At 40.3% G+C, this 12,151-nt stretch overlaps 1 protein-coding gene across 11 annotated transcripts in view; it reads left to right on the forward strand.

Moving 5' to 3' along the window:
- Positions 1–639: 639 nt before the first annotated feature.
- The window catches only part of BAZ2B (bromodomain adjacent to zinc finger domain 2B), a 229,667-nt gene continuing 218,155 nt past the window's right edge, over positions 640–12,151 (forward strand). For 6 of the 11 annotated variants that reach the window (XM_063318324.1, XM_063318325.1, XM_063318327.1 and 3 more), the window contains exon 1: positions 641–911. The gene's annotated coding sequence lies outside the window, so the exon portion shown is untranslated. Of the gene's footprint in view, positions 912–12,151 lie in introns of all 11 variants that reach the window. The other 5 variants (XM_063318319.1, XM_063318320.1, XM_063318321.1 and 2 more) reach the window with 2 other exon arrangements.

Raw genomic sequence — 12,151 nt, forward strand, 5'->3', positions numbered from 1 at the left:
CGTTTAAAGGAGATGATTATTGGCAGGGAAGATAGCATTTATCGGCTGGGGGCTTACCTATGATCTTGATGGCCACCTCACCCGCTCTCCCTTTCCTCCTGCTCGGAGTGTGCCTGCGTCACTCGATAGCCTGCACACTCCTAGTCCAGAGGGAGTTGGATCCGCTCCCTTCTGCGCCGATCGTTTACACCCCCCCCAATATTTACACCTCCCTAAAAATGTAAGTGACCATTTCCCGGCGTGCTGCCCAGGATGCATTCGCCTCGCGACCCTGCCTGAGGGATCCACGTCTGGGCAGCCCCTTCCTTTTGGGTCGAGCGAGCGATCCCCCCTCCCCAAAACAAAGCGGCTCAACTTTCTTACAACTTGAGAGGAAGCCCCTTTAGGTGCCTGAAATGCGAGCAAAACCAGAGGGTGAACTTTGAGAAGCAGCAGAGCCCCTGGTCCCCTGCCTGCTGCTGCTTGTCTGGTCTGATAGGTCGTGTATTACCGAGGCTGAAATGAGATAAACAATTCTCTTTCTCTCTCTCTTCTCCCCCCCACCGTCTCTTTAACAGCAACTTTCATTGTTAGAAAGAGAGGAGCGAGTTGGTTGACGTCACTTTGGGTCGGTGAAGCCTTCGCCTGGAAGTGAAGCTGAATAAACCTTGAGGAGAGGAGAATCTGCTTCAATCTGCCGCCGCTGGAACGAACTAAGCAGAGACGGAGCGGGAGCGAGGCGGGTTATCTATCATGAATTCTTCTAGTTAGATTCACCCCCCGCTTTTCTCCCCCCTCCCCGACCCTTCTTCACTCCCTTCTCCAGCCTGTTTGGAGGAAGGCAGCGTTCCCAGCATCCAGATCACGCAAGCGGAGCGGTGTGCGTGTGGAAGGGAGTGAGGAGAGACCTCGCTCGCGTCCAAATTGCAAAGGTGAGTTCGAGTCGATTCCGGAGGCGGAGGGAAAGGTGGCTTAAGGGGGAAGTGCAAGTTGTGCTGCTGGCCGAGGCGCCCCGTGCTTGGGCTTCCAAGCCGGGGATAGCGGTGGGGGGAGCGGGAGAGAAAAAGGGACCGAAAGAAGCTGGGGGTGGTGGCGGCGGGGGGAAGCTCCTGGCAGTCTCGGAGTATCTGGCGGTCCTCTGTGTCAGCTCTTTGTTGCCGGGCGCTGGTGGGTTGTGCATCCGAGGGGCGTTCGCGGTGTGTCCGTGTATCTCTCGGTCTCTCCACGTTCACTCAGTCACAGGCACACACAGACGAGGGACTACCAGTCGCCAGCTCGGTGCGCCTGCTGTAGCGGCGGCCCAACTAGTAGAGCAAAGTGAAACTGACCTTGTGCCCGCGAGACAGGAGGGGCGGGTAGATTGGCACAGGCTTGGGGGCTGGAGTCGCAGTTCTGCGCGGTGGGTGGGGGAGACCTTTGGTGCCAGGCGGTTTTGTAACACCCTTACACCCCCCCCCCCCGTGGCTCGCAATAAAAGTCCCGGACTCTGGGGCAATCCCCAGAGTCTTTTTCGGTGCCCACCCGCCAGCTACCATCCTCGCCTTCGATCTGCTGCTGCGCTTTTGTGCCCTCTCGCCCTGCCTTGCTCCCGAATCGCTTCTTTCTTCTTCCTTTGCTGAAGAGACTTTGGGCATGACAGCCAGCTCCAGATACTGGGGCGGTTGCCCTCTCCCCTCTTTGGCTCCCCCCAAGTGTGGGAGAAGGCACCCCCTGGGAAGCGGGTACAGGGGAGTCTGCAGCTCCGTCGCCTTCCTCGAGGTCCCCGGCCGTGCCCGTCTCTTTCCCCTCCCCTCCGCTTTCACAGTCAACTCCCCCTCCCGCTTTATGCCTTTTCTTTTTAAAACGCGACGCGGCCAGCGTTGAATCCAGTGCCGCGGCCGCTTTGCAAAAAGCGGGGTGGGTAGAGCTAAGGAGGATGGGGGGTGGGTGGGGGGGTGGGTGGGGGTCGTCGCTGCTTCTCGGGGCATTTGCTGCTTTCTTTTCTCCACACCCCCCTCGTCTTTTGTGTGTGTTGCTTCCTTATAAAGCCGGAGACGCAGCTGCTGCCTTTAGCCGAGTTGTTGAAATTTATCCCTTTGTGTATATTACAATATCCTCCATTTTTCTGCCCTCTAAACAACAAGCCTTTCGCCATCTTGGGCTTTTTAAAAAATTTTCAAGTCCGGGTGTGCGTGTGTGAGTTTTTTAAAGGGTAAGAGGATGAAATGGTTCAAGTCCTGCTGAATAACCCACAAAGTTTAGGCAATCTTACAAGGACGGATAGTGACGTCATGTAAAGTTTAAAAGGGTTTTTTTTTCCTCCCCTCTCCTTTCCCCACAATGTTGCGTTCTTGGATGTTTGTTTCCTTTCAAGGGATTTCTGGTCGAGCAAGTTTTAAGCTGCAATGAAGGTTATAATTTACATTTATAAAATATACAGAAGGGAGTTGTATGCGCTGCATTTTTGGGACAGGTGGAGAAAGAATTGGTTTTCTATAGGGTAGACTATAATTCTCTTTATGGTATTTCAGTAGTTCACCATAGATTTTTGTTAATTAACAGGTTTTAATCGTAATATACAATGGATAAGACTTGAGAGAAATATAAGACCTATTTTCATTTGCAAATAGCCCTCTGTGCTTGTACCATGTATAGGAGAGGATAGTACTTAAGAACCTTGCTGGCATAATTGAGGGCATAGAAAGTATCACATGCTGCAACTGCCTTTTTTAAAGTTTGTGGATTGTTTTTCTTACATTTACCAATACAGTATTCAGGGAATATCCTGCCCACATTCTGGTAAGGACCTGTGGATTGTGTCCCAGATGCTAGGGCTTTTAAAATGCTATTAGTATGCTAAGTTCCCAATTGCTCCCTAATAAGATTAAAAAACAAAACATCTTAGTTGCATCATCTCTGGCTTTACACCTTGATGTTTTTGCTTGTAAAAAGGGAGACCGGTACTATGCTAATTTATTTCTCAACAGACACCCTTTTTCATTTTACGAAGTTACTCTGATCATAGGGCAAAACTTAATGAAATATTGAGCACTTCATAAATAATAGAATCATTTAGCAGAATCCTTTTTTTCCCAAGTCTTGTATTTGTTTTGTATTTTACACTTGCACTAACATCTCATGAAATTCCTTGTGTTTAATTTGCATTTCCTTTGTTTTTGTGGGTAGAAGAAAAGGAAAAAAAAACGGCATTTACTACAGTTAAATGGAAACTAAAAGGAACCTTTTTAGTATGTCAAGAAGTTCTTTTCTTCAATACAGTTAAAACTAAATGACAGATTTAGTGTATTTTTATGCTTGGGTTGGAAGTATGCTTTCATGTTTACAAAATTAAGCTATTTACTTTAGTATGTCTTTTCCTTTCTTGCCTGCACTTTTTTTTTCTTTATTTCTTTTAAAAGGAGCCACTTCAGAAAGCTTGGTTGAATTGAATGGCTGCCAGTTATGTGGATCTTAGGTAGATGAAAACATTGAAGTAGTTAAAAGCACATAGAACAGATGGCTTTAAATTATACATGCAAAAATGCCTGGAAGATTTGACAGATTATAAATGGTGAGCCACAGAAGATAAGCAGTTTAAGAAAATGGCAGTTAATACATTTGATACCTCACACCTATTGTAAACCGTGTGCACATTTTATGATGCATAATCAATAAAGCATGAAATCCCAAGAAAATTAGAGCTGAAACAATTTTCTATATTGGATATACATGGAAGAGTTGGAAATCTTGAATATGTAAGAGTTTCATTTCAAGTGTTCAGATAATTTCAGACAGTTTAGGTTCTGACAAGGAAACATTTTTAATTCTTGGGGTAGTGTTGATTTTGAAATACTGTAGTAACATAACCTGTTAATGCATGCCTCTCTAGTGCTGAAAGTGGTGATAGTGAATATAAAGGTTTGAAGTTTTGGAGTTCCTTTTTTTTTTTTAATGGGTGAGTAGCTGTACTGTTGTTGTTTGAAATTAATAGATAAATATATTCTGGGAAATAGGTTCCTTGGACTTTTTAACTGCACAATATCTATTTTACTATAGTTCTGTATTTCCAATTAAGTGAGACCAAGTTTTAAAGTTACCCGTAGTACTGTATACATTAAGAAATGGTTAAAATTTCTGTTTGTGTGTGTGTGTGTGAGAGAGAGAGAGAAAACAAGCTATAGATTATACCTGGGTGTCCATTTCTTCTTTAAATTAAGATACTAGCACTTTTAAAGTATGCTTGTATATCACTTAAATAATGCACCTTCTGGTTGGTGATGGTGGAGACTAAATCATTTACACTTTGGTGTAATGGTAAGATAAGAACTGCCACACAAATGGCTGGGTTTGGTTTTATTCTGATTTGCTTCCTCAGAAGACACTTATTTCAAATTTAAATAAAGGGGCAGTAGAAACATTTGCTTTCTGGGTGCCTTTCTCCTTTTTCCTCATTTCTTTGTTTGCATGTTTATTATAAAACCGCAGTGCAAAGGAGCAGATGTTTTGCCAAACATCCTGATGTGTTGCTTTTTCTTAGGGGAGCATAACTGTTCCTTCTGATGCATCGGCCTGACAGCTGGTTGATTTCATGGAGCTGCTAAGAAGCCATTAGTGGTGTCACTGAATTGAAACAGAACAGTCACTCCCAGCTTGAACTGCAATTGTTAATGTCTTTGTTGTACTTTTTTATGTTCCTTCCCAAGATGTAGAATATCACAGTTGCAAGAAGGTCCTATCTTTCTTTTGGATCTCCGTAAATCAGTGAAAGGATATGCTGCTGTTTGGTTGTGTCTAGATGCTCAATAATCTTTTTTTTACCCTGGGATATAAATAGTTTGTTCCTAAAGATTTAGCAGAAAGGAATCTAAAACTTATATAAAGAACACAGTAAGATAAAAATATTCTCAGTACTGACACCATTCTCCTTCTAGCCTTAATAGTTAGAAGAGTAGTGGTTAAGATTGGCTACATGCTGTTATTTATTTTCAAGAGTACATTTCAGCTTTAAAAGTAATTATCACAATCCAGCATAGTTCGGCACGCTTAAGTCCAATCAAAAACAATAGGTCTTGCATGTAATAGATTAAGGCCCAGAGTGCAATATAATTCACAGATTTTCTCCGTTACAGGATTAGAAGTATGTTTGTCTTTATTGTAGTGAGCTGAATATTGGGAAGGCACTAATTTGCTTTCTAGGAGGAGAAGCATTAGCAGAAATGTCTGTATTTGGAAAATGTACTTGAGGGTTTCCAGTGTTATTACCTTGAGGGATTTTCTAGTTGGTCGTTTATATTGAACACTTTTTGACAACAAACCTCTCATCTTTTCTTTTAAAAATAAATGTATTTATAAAATGCTGGAATAGGCAGGAAAAATGCTGACCAAGTTAATAAGACGGACAATTATGTATTCACTTTGGAAGGCTGCTTGAAAATTGATCTGTAAATGAATCAGTGCTTTAATGAGATCAAGCAAGGGAGAAGGTGCATATTTTTGTAAGACAGATTGTTAAGAAAACCATTCCATACACATTGTGTTTATAGTCAGGAGAGAAAATAAGTTGAGAGAATTATTAAAATAAGAATAGCATTTGTATAGCACATTTCAAGTATTCAAAGCTCTCCACACTTATTATTTGACTGGTATGCATTATTATCAGCATCTTATAGTTGGAGGCCTGAAGCTAAGAGAAAAATGGGTTTCCTAATGTCATCTGAACTGGGATTTGAAGGAGGATCTTCCAGCTCAGGGTGCAGTCCTCTTCACAGTCACTGGGGCCTAGCTCAAGTCAAGGCAGAGAGACTTGGTTCCAGTGATCCATAGTTCAGTGAGAGAGTCTATGCTTTACATGCAGAAGTCCTAGCATCTTCAGTTAGAAAGATCAACTAGGGGTTGCTGTTAAGACTCAGAAGAGCCAGAGCCAACCAGAATTGAAAGCAGCCTTCCACAAAGTTAAGCCAGTTGCTTAATTCTTGGAATGTTCTTTGATCTGTTTTCAAGTTGGTTCATTCGTGTGTGTGTGTGTGTGTGTGTGTGTGTAGGCTCTAGACATAATTAAACTTAGAGTAGGCCTGTGAATTCAAGGGGCTTGAAGTTGGTCATGTTCATAGTCCAGTGATTTTCGATTGGTCTTTCATGTGACTGATTATCAAGCTATGCTAAGGCTAGAAGCTTATCTTGGTTTTCCTGTTGAAGCTGGGAGTCCATTTTTATTTTAAGTAGGAGACCCCAGGCAAATGAAAAGTTTAGTCTTTCCTTCCCTAACCATGCTTGTACCAATAGTAGTTCCATTCCTTATGGGGCAGCAGGTCTTGGGAAAAAGTCTCTGTTTGAATCGAATGGGACTTTTTTCCCTGAGTCTTGTACCTTATGTGTCAAATGTGCACATATCAGCAAGTGTGATGTGGAAGAGTTACCAGTAAAATCAAGGAGGCCAGAAAGGTAAGTACCTCTATGCTCGCTAGGCAAGAACTGCTAATTAAAATTTCTCCCACTCCCAGTGCTAAAAAGCAAAAATATCTGCTAACTACAGTGTACCTGTAATGTATAATTTGATCCTGTGTCTGGCTAGAAAGGAATTTCTTTCAGCCTAAGAAATTCATTCATTTATTTTAATTATTAAATGTACCTACCACCACATCTTGTGACTCTTGATGGTTAATGACATGGTACAACAATTACAGTGTTCACAATAAATGTAAATAAAGTTGCTCCAGTCACGTAACAACATTACATTAACATCCCAAAGCCCTCTAGATTTATAACTAGCTTCTGGAAGGCTGTTCCCCATGGAATCAGTTTCACACCAGGGAGAGACCATTGCAGAGGGCCCGAGACACCAAAGAGAAACAACACCTCCAGGTCTCAGCCTTCACCCACCCAATGAAATGCTGCACTACCAACAGCTTTTCCCAAGAACAATGCTTTCAGTGGGTTTAATCTGGTTGGAGAAGGTGGTTGTGAGTTACCCATTTGCGAAGCCATAAATATTGTCCTTGTGCATTTCTATCTAATTGGGGCCTCCTCTGGATCAGAATTGGGACATGCATGGGGGGAGGAGAGTGAAGGGGAGTCCCACTGTGTAATTAGAGATGGGCTTCTATGGTGTGAGTAGAGTTGCTTCTCAGATGCGAGTAACAGGTACAATATCGACTAGTTACCTCATCTAAGAATAAACCTTTTTGGCAATCAGCAGTACATTTAATTTCCACTTAAGTTCATGCATTCACACATAATTTTCTTCCTCCCACCCAGGTGACCATACATAGTAGGGCTGTGCAAAGCATTCAAGAGTTGTTTTGCAATCTCTGCTAGTGAATATATTAATTGACAAAAGGGATGTGGCTGTGTACGCCCACATATGTGGGTAGAGTTTTCAAAGAACCTTACAAAAGATCAGAGGTGCTTCACGCTAAAATGTTGTGAAGCCCCTCTTTCTAATGCTTTCCGTACCTCTAACAGGCAAAGAATCTGTAACATAGATGTATACTGTATATATATTTGGCAGGGCTTGTTTTATGACACCTTTTCCAGCTGCTTGTAATCAGAGGTATTTATTTTAAAGTATTGTTAGGATTGAGGTACCTATATTTCATATAGGAATATTATGTAATATTGTTTATTTTTGGCAGTTTTAATCTTGCTTGCCAATGGTAGGATTGTAAGCCGCTCTGAGTTGGTTGATGATTAGAGCAGCATGTTAGTCTAGTAAAATAAAAATATTTGCATATTTTGAAGAGAATGAAAATGGGCTAGAAATAACAAGTATTTACTGAGATCAGGGGAGAGTAGCCTTGTGTGTGATTTCCAATCTTTTATTTAAATGGACATCTTAAATGGTTGTCTGGATTCAGGATTTCTTGACTCAGTAAGATCAGCAGTTTGTTTTGGTCCATATCTTTGTAGAAGTAAGTGCCATTGGATTGCGTTGTGGGTGTATCTTTTCTTGCAACCAGCAAATGCACGGAAAGAAGATTTTGCATGAAGTTGTGTGCATGAAGTTGTAGCTCTTGATAATTTGAGTGAAGAATTTTGTGAAGGTATTTGTGTGTAGATGGTAGATGGATTCCAATATGATGGAAGTTTTGCCATTGACCTGATTGGGCTGTATGTGCTACATCTTTTTGATAGTCTATGTGTATATGGAGAACATGTGTTGTATAGATGCAGTCTGATTCACTGCAGATTTGCTGACTAAGGGTTTCAGCAAAAGAGCTACCTTGCTTGTCAGGGTTTCTCCATTCATTTCAGCAGAGGGCTGAAAATTAGAAGGACAAATGCTTTTCCATTTAAAGGGGTGAGGAAAGGGCCAAAATGAACTCAACTAATGCATTATTTCAAAGAGGATCATATTTGGGATATATATTGTCTTTAACATATACAATACAACCAAATTCCCAACTGTTGCAGTAACATTTCAGCCCCATGAATCAGCTAAGTTCCCTCTGAAACTTTATTGTGAAGAAAAAAAAATCTGCAATGTATACAGAGTTGATTTGAAATGCTCAATCTGTCAAGCTGCTGTTGGCTTGAATAAATTCATTGCTTTTTCTTGCATGCACATCATTGTCTTAAGTGTCACTGTGTGGGTCCAAAAAAGCACACCAATAAAATAGCTTCCTACAAAATTCATATTTGGATTTGTAGCAGACTTCCAACTTACACTTGATTGCCCTTTCCCAGTTCTCATATAGCAAAAAAAGAACACAGCCACCAGATATACTCCTGAGTTTTGTGAAAAATCTAGGATGGTTTTTGAATTGATTAATGAATTAGGATGATTAATGAATTAGTGTGGCGTAATTTTAAGCACAGTCCTGACTCTTGCTGGGAGTGCGAAATAATGCAAAGGGAGAATGAGATTGTGGATACTAGCTCCACCTTCCCTTTGTTGCCTGTTTTTTCAATTTGCATATTAGCTCCGCCTTCCCTTCATTGCCCTTCAGGTCAGTTTGCACATGTTGAAGGCAAACTTCTGTTTGAAGATTTTTTTTAAACCATACAGATCTCCCAGTGAATTAGTACCTTGATATTTCAGAGTTGAAAAAGACAAAAGCTTTCTTGTTTTGATTCTCAACCACAACAAGTAGCATACTTTCAGGTGTTGTTTACAGCTCATTCTTGTGCGTGTTCCTTTGTGCGTAATTCCTGATTAGTTCAATAAGGCATATTCCTAGATGACTGTGATCTTATTAACCTTCATTGTTGATATTTTCATAAAATAGTCAAGCTCTTAATTCATTTTTAAAGCTAAACTCCATAAAAATGGCAATATTACCTTACTCCCTCCCTTTTTTGAAGTAATTAGAAAGAAGTTTCTGTAACACGATATAAGCAGAAGTATGAATGGATTTATTTCTGCTCATTGCATAGCATTTAATGTTCAAACAAAGTTCTTTAAGTGCCAGGGTAATCACAAAAGAAACTGTTAATTCCTGAATTTTCTATTGAAAATACATACTGCTGTAAATAATGTATTACAATAAATTGCCTAAGGTGAGGCAGTAATAACAGTTATGATGGGTCTTTTGCTTTTGTAGAGATTAGGTTAATAATGAACACAAAGCTATAATGGATCTATAGAGTAAGAATCTGCTCTATTTTTTACTGTTCATGTTTTACTATTCCCTTTGTGGGATTTGTGACCATATTCTTTTTCAGACCTGAAAATTGAAGAAAAAGAATATTCACAGATGGCAGTAAACTTTAAAAGATTACTATTCCCTGTGGCTTTTGTTTCAAGAATATTAATATTTCGGTGTTTCAGTTGCCATTATACAATTGTGATTAGGAGGGACAGGGAAATAAATAAACCCATTGATATTTAATACATTGATCACTAACTTCAAGATGGGAATACCTAATAATAGATGGAAAACTTTTATACCTACCTCTTTGATTTGTTCTTTTGAATCAAATATAGCTTGCTTTCAGTTAATGTATCCAAGATTGGGTAAAAAACAAATGGAGACTTGGAAAACATTTTTCAAGAAAAGAAATCAAAGGCTGTTACATTGGAAGGGGAGCAGAAATGCCCAGAAATGCACATACATTTACATTTGTATTTGTAAGAAAATATATAGAAAGGCTGTTTTCGCTTCAGTATTTGGATGAATCTATATTGTAAGCAAAAACTGCTTAATTTGTTTTCCCTGACAGGAAATTCAGCTCGAAGATAATTATTGCACTGGTCCAATGGATGTGCAGAGCCATAATTGTGTGTTTTTAACCCTGTTTTTCTGTTCTTACACTTTTCCACAAGCATGCACTCATTAATCAAAGACGCTGCACTCCTGCTGAGGGCGGAGAGGTTCATCAAATTGGCAGCCGGTTTGGTGCAAAGAACGGTGTACTGAAGCTCTTAACGCACTGGGACATAAATAAATCTAAGGTCTTTGTATGCAAACCCTGGAGGTTAATACTGCATAATTCAATGTCCTGTCTTTGTTTTTATGATTGATGTTTTTAAATGTTTGAAGCTTGATGCAAGTCTTCTACTAGGTCAGTGCTGACAATCTTGATTGGATGAATTAAAAAGCATGAAGCTGGCAAAGAGACTTTGAGTATGCTGTAGAGATTGTGTGTGTGTGTTTTTTTCCCCTCCTGGAAGATCATTGTCATATTGCCTGAGCTGTTAAAGGAATGTTCCAATGATTGACAATCCCTGCTGGGATAATGGACCTGATGCGTGAAATGCCAATAGTTTGGCTGTATTTGTTTGGAAGCTTAGCGCTATTTGTATCCTTAACAGAGATAACATGTAGGGAAACTATGGAATTGCTTTGTAGAAGTGGTACTGGTCCTAAGTCGAAACACAAACTGGTAGCATTTTCGTCCTTTTAACGCGGCTACTTAAAAGTTTCAACCAACGTGCCATCATTTGAAAACCCATATAGACTGGGTTTCAGCCTGATTTTTGAGCTCTGAGTTTACCCGTTGCTTGTGTATTGATTTAATTGTATTTAAAAACTGGTTGCTGCCTTTCCGCTCAGCTGTGCTTGCAGTGTAGGCCGGTTTTAAATACTTAATTTTACCCAACCACTGAAGAAAATGTTAAAGCATGGGAAGCTTGGAAGACAAGCTGCATGAAGCTATGGTGACACAGATCTTAAATGCAACTCAGGTTTTGCATATTGGCAGCATGGTTCTCCAACCTTCTCAGTCCTTTTATTTCTCCTGTTGACCTAACTAAGGGATCTGCTGAGTATAGCCAAGGTTACATTCTTGATGTGACAGTTCTTAAAAGGCAGCATAGTGGTTTTGTACTTTGCCACACACCATGTGCTTGTGTGCAGAAAAGAAAGGGAAAGTGAAGGGAGCTATAAGCAGTTACTTAGCAAGCTCTTATCAATTTTCCACAGTATCCAGCACTTCAGCAAATAAACTAGTTGAACTTCAGAAGCAATCTTAGTTGCTTTGGAGTTACTGAACCTTTGTTTTATTTTACATAGTTTTATTTTTTTTAAGTTGCTCAAAGTGGTACCTGCATTTGTTTGATTTTAACCCTCTTTCTGTGATGCTTCTTGTTCAAATTAATTGTATGTTCTTCACAGCAGGATGGCAGTATTTAAACAGGTTTCTCATTTATCTGGCATTGGTTATACAATGTTGGTGCTCTCTAGGCTAGTGATCAAGTGGCAAGCGTGGGATTGTGAGTGTAAAAGTGTAAATGTGAAGTCCTAACTTAACCATACATTTACTCAGAATTTCAGTGGGATTTACTTCAGGAAGAAAAATGTTTAGAATAGCATCCTATTATCATTTTTCCATGATAAATGAGAAGCACATGAACTCTAGATTGCTTGTTTTAATTTGAATATTCACCTTCAGATGTAACTGGGGGGGTGGGCAGGGGAGAACTTATTTCCCTCTACTTCCTGGAAGTTTCTTCTGTTACATAGGCTAATATTCCCTGAGACCATTAGGAAAAGTTGTATCCTTTCATCTCATAGACTTGAGTCTAGCCTGAGATAAGGATGAGGAGTGGAGTGGCAATCTGACATTGTGTATAGAATGAAATCTTGTTCAACAGACACATAAGAGATAGAAGGCCAGAAAATGGCAATTTGTCAAGAATGTTTGGGGTATGTAGGAAGGTCTGAAAAAATACCAAGCATTAACAGAAATAAATATTGCTCGTTCCTAGATGGGAATTGAGTCTCATGTCAGCTAGCATTGCCAACTGCAGTTTGGC

Source organism: Candoia aspera, chromosome 1, assembly GCF_035149785.1.
Source record: "Candoia aspera isolate rCanAsp1 chromosome 1, rCanAsp1.hap2, whole genome shotgun sequence".
NCBI lineage: Eukaryota > Metazoa > Chordata > Lepidosauria > Squamata > Boidae > Candoia > Candoia aspera.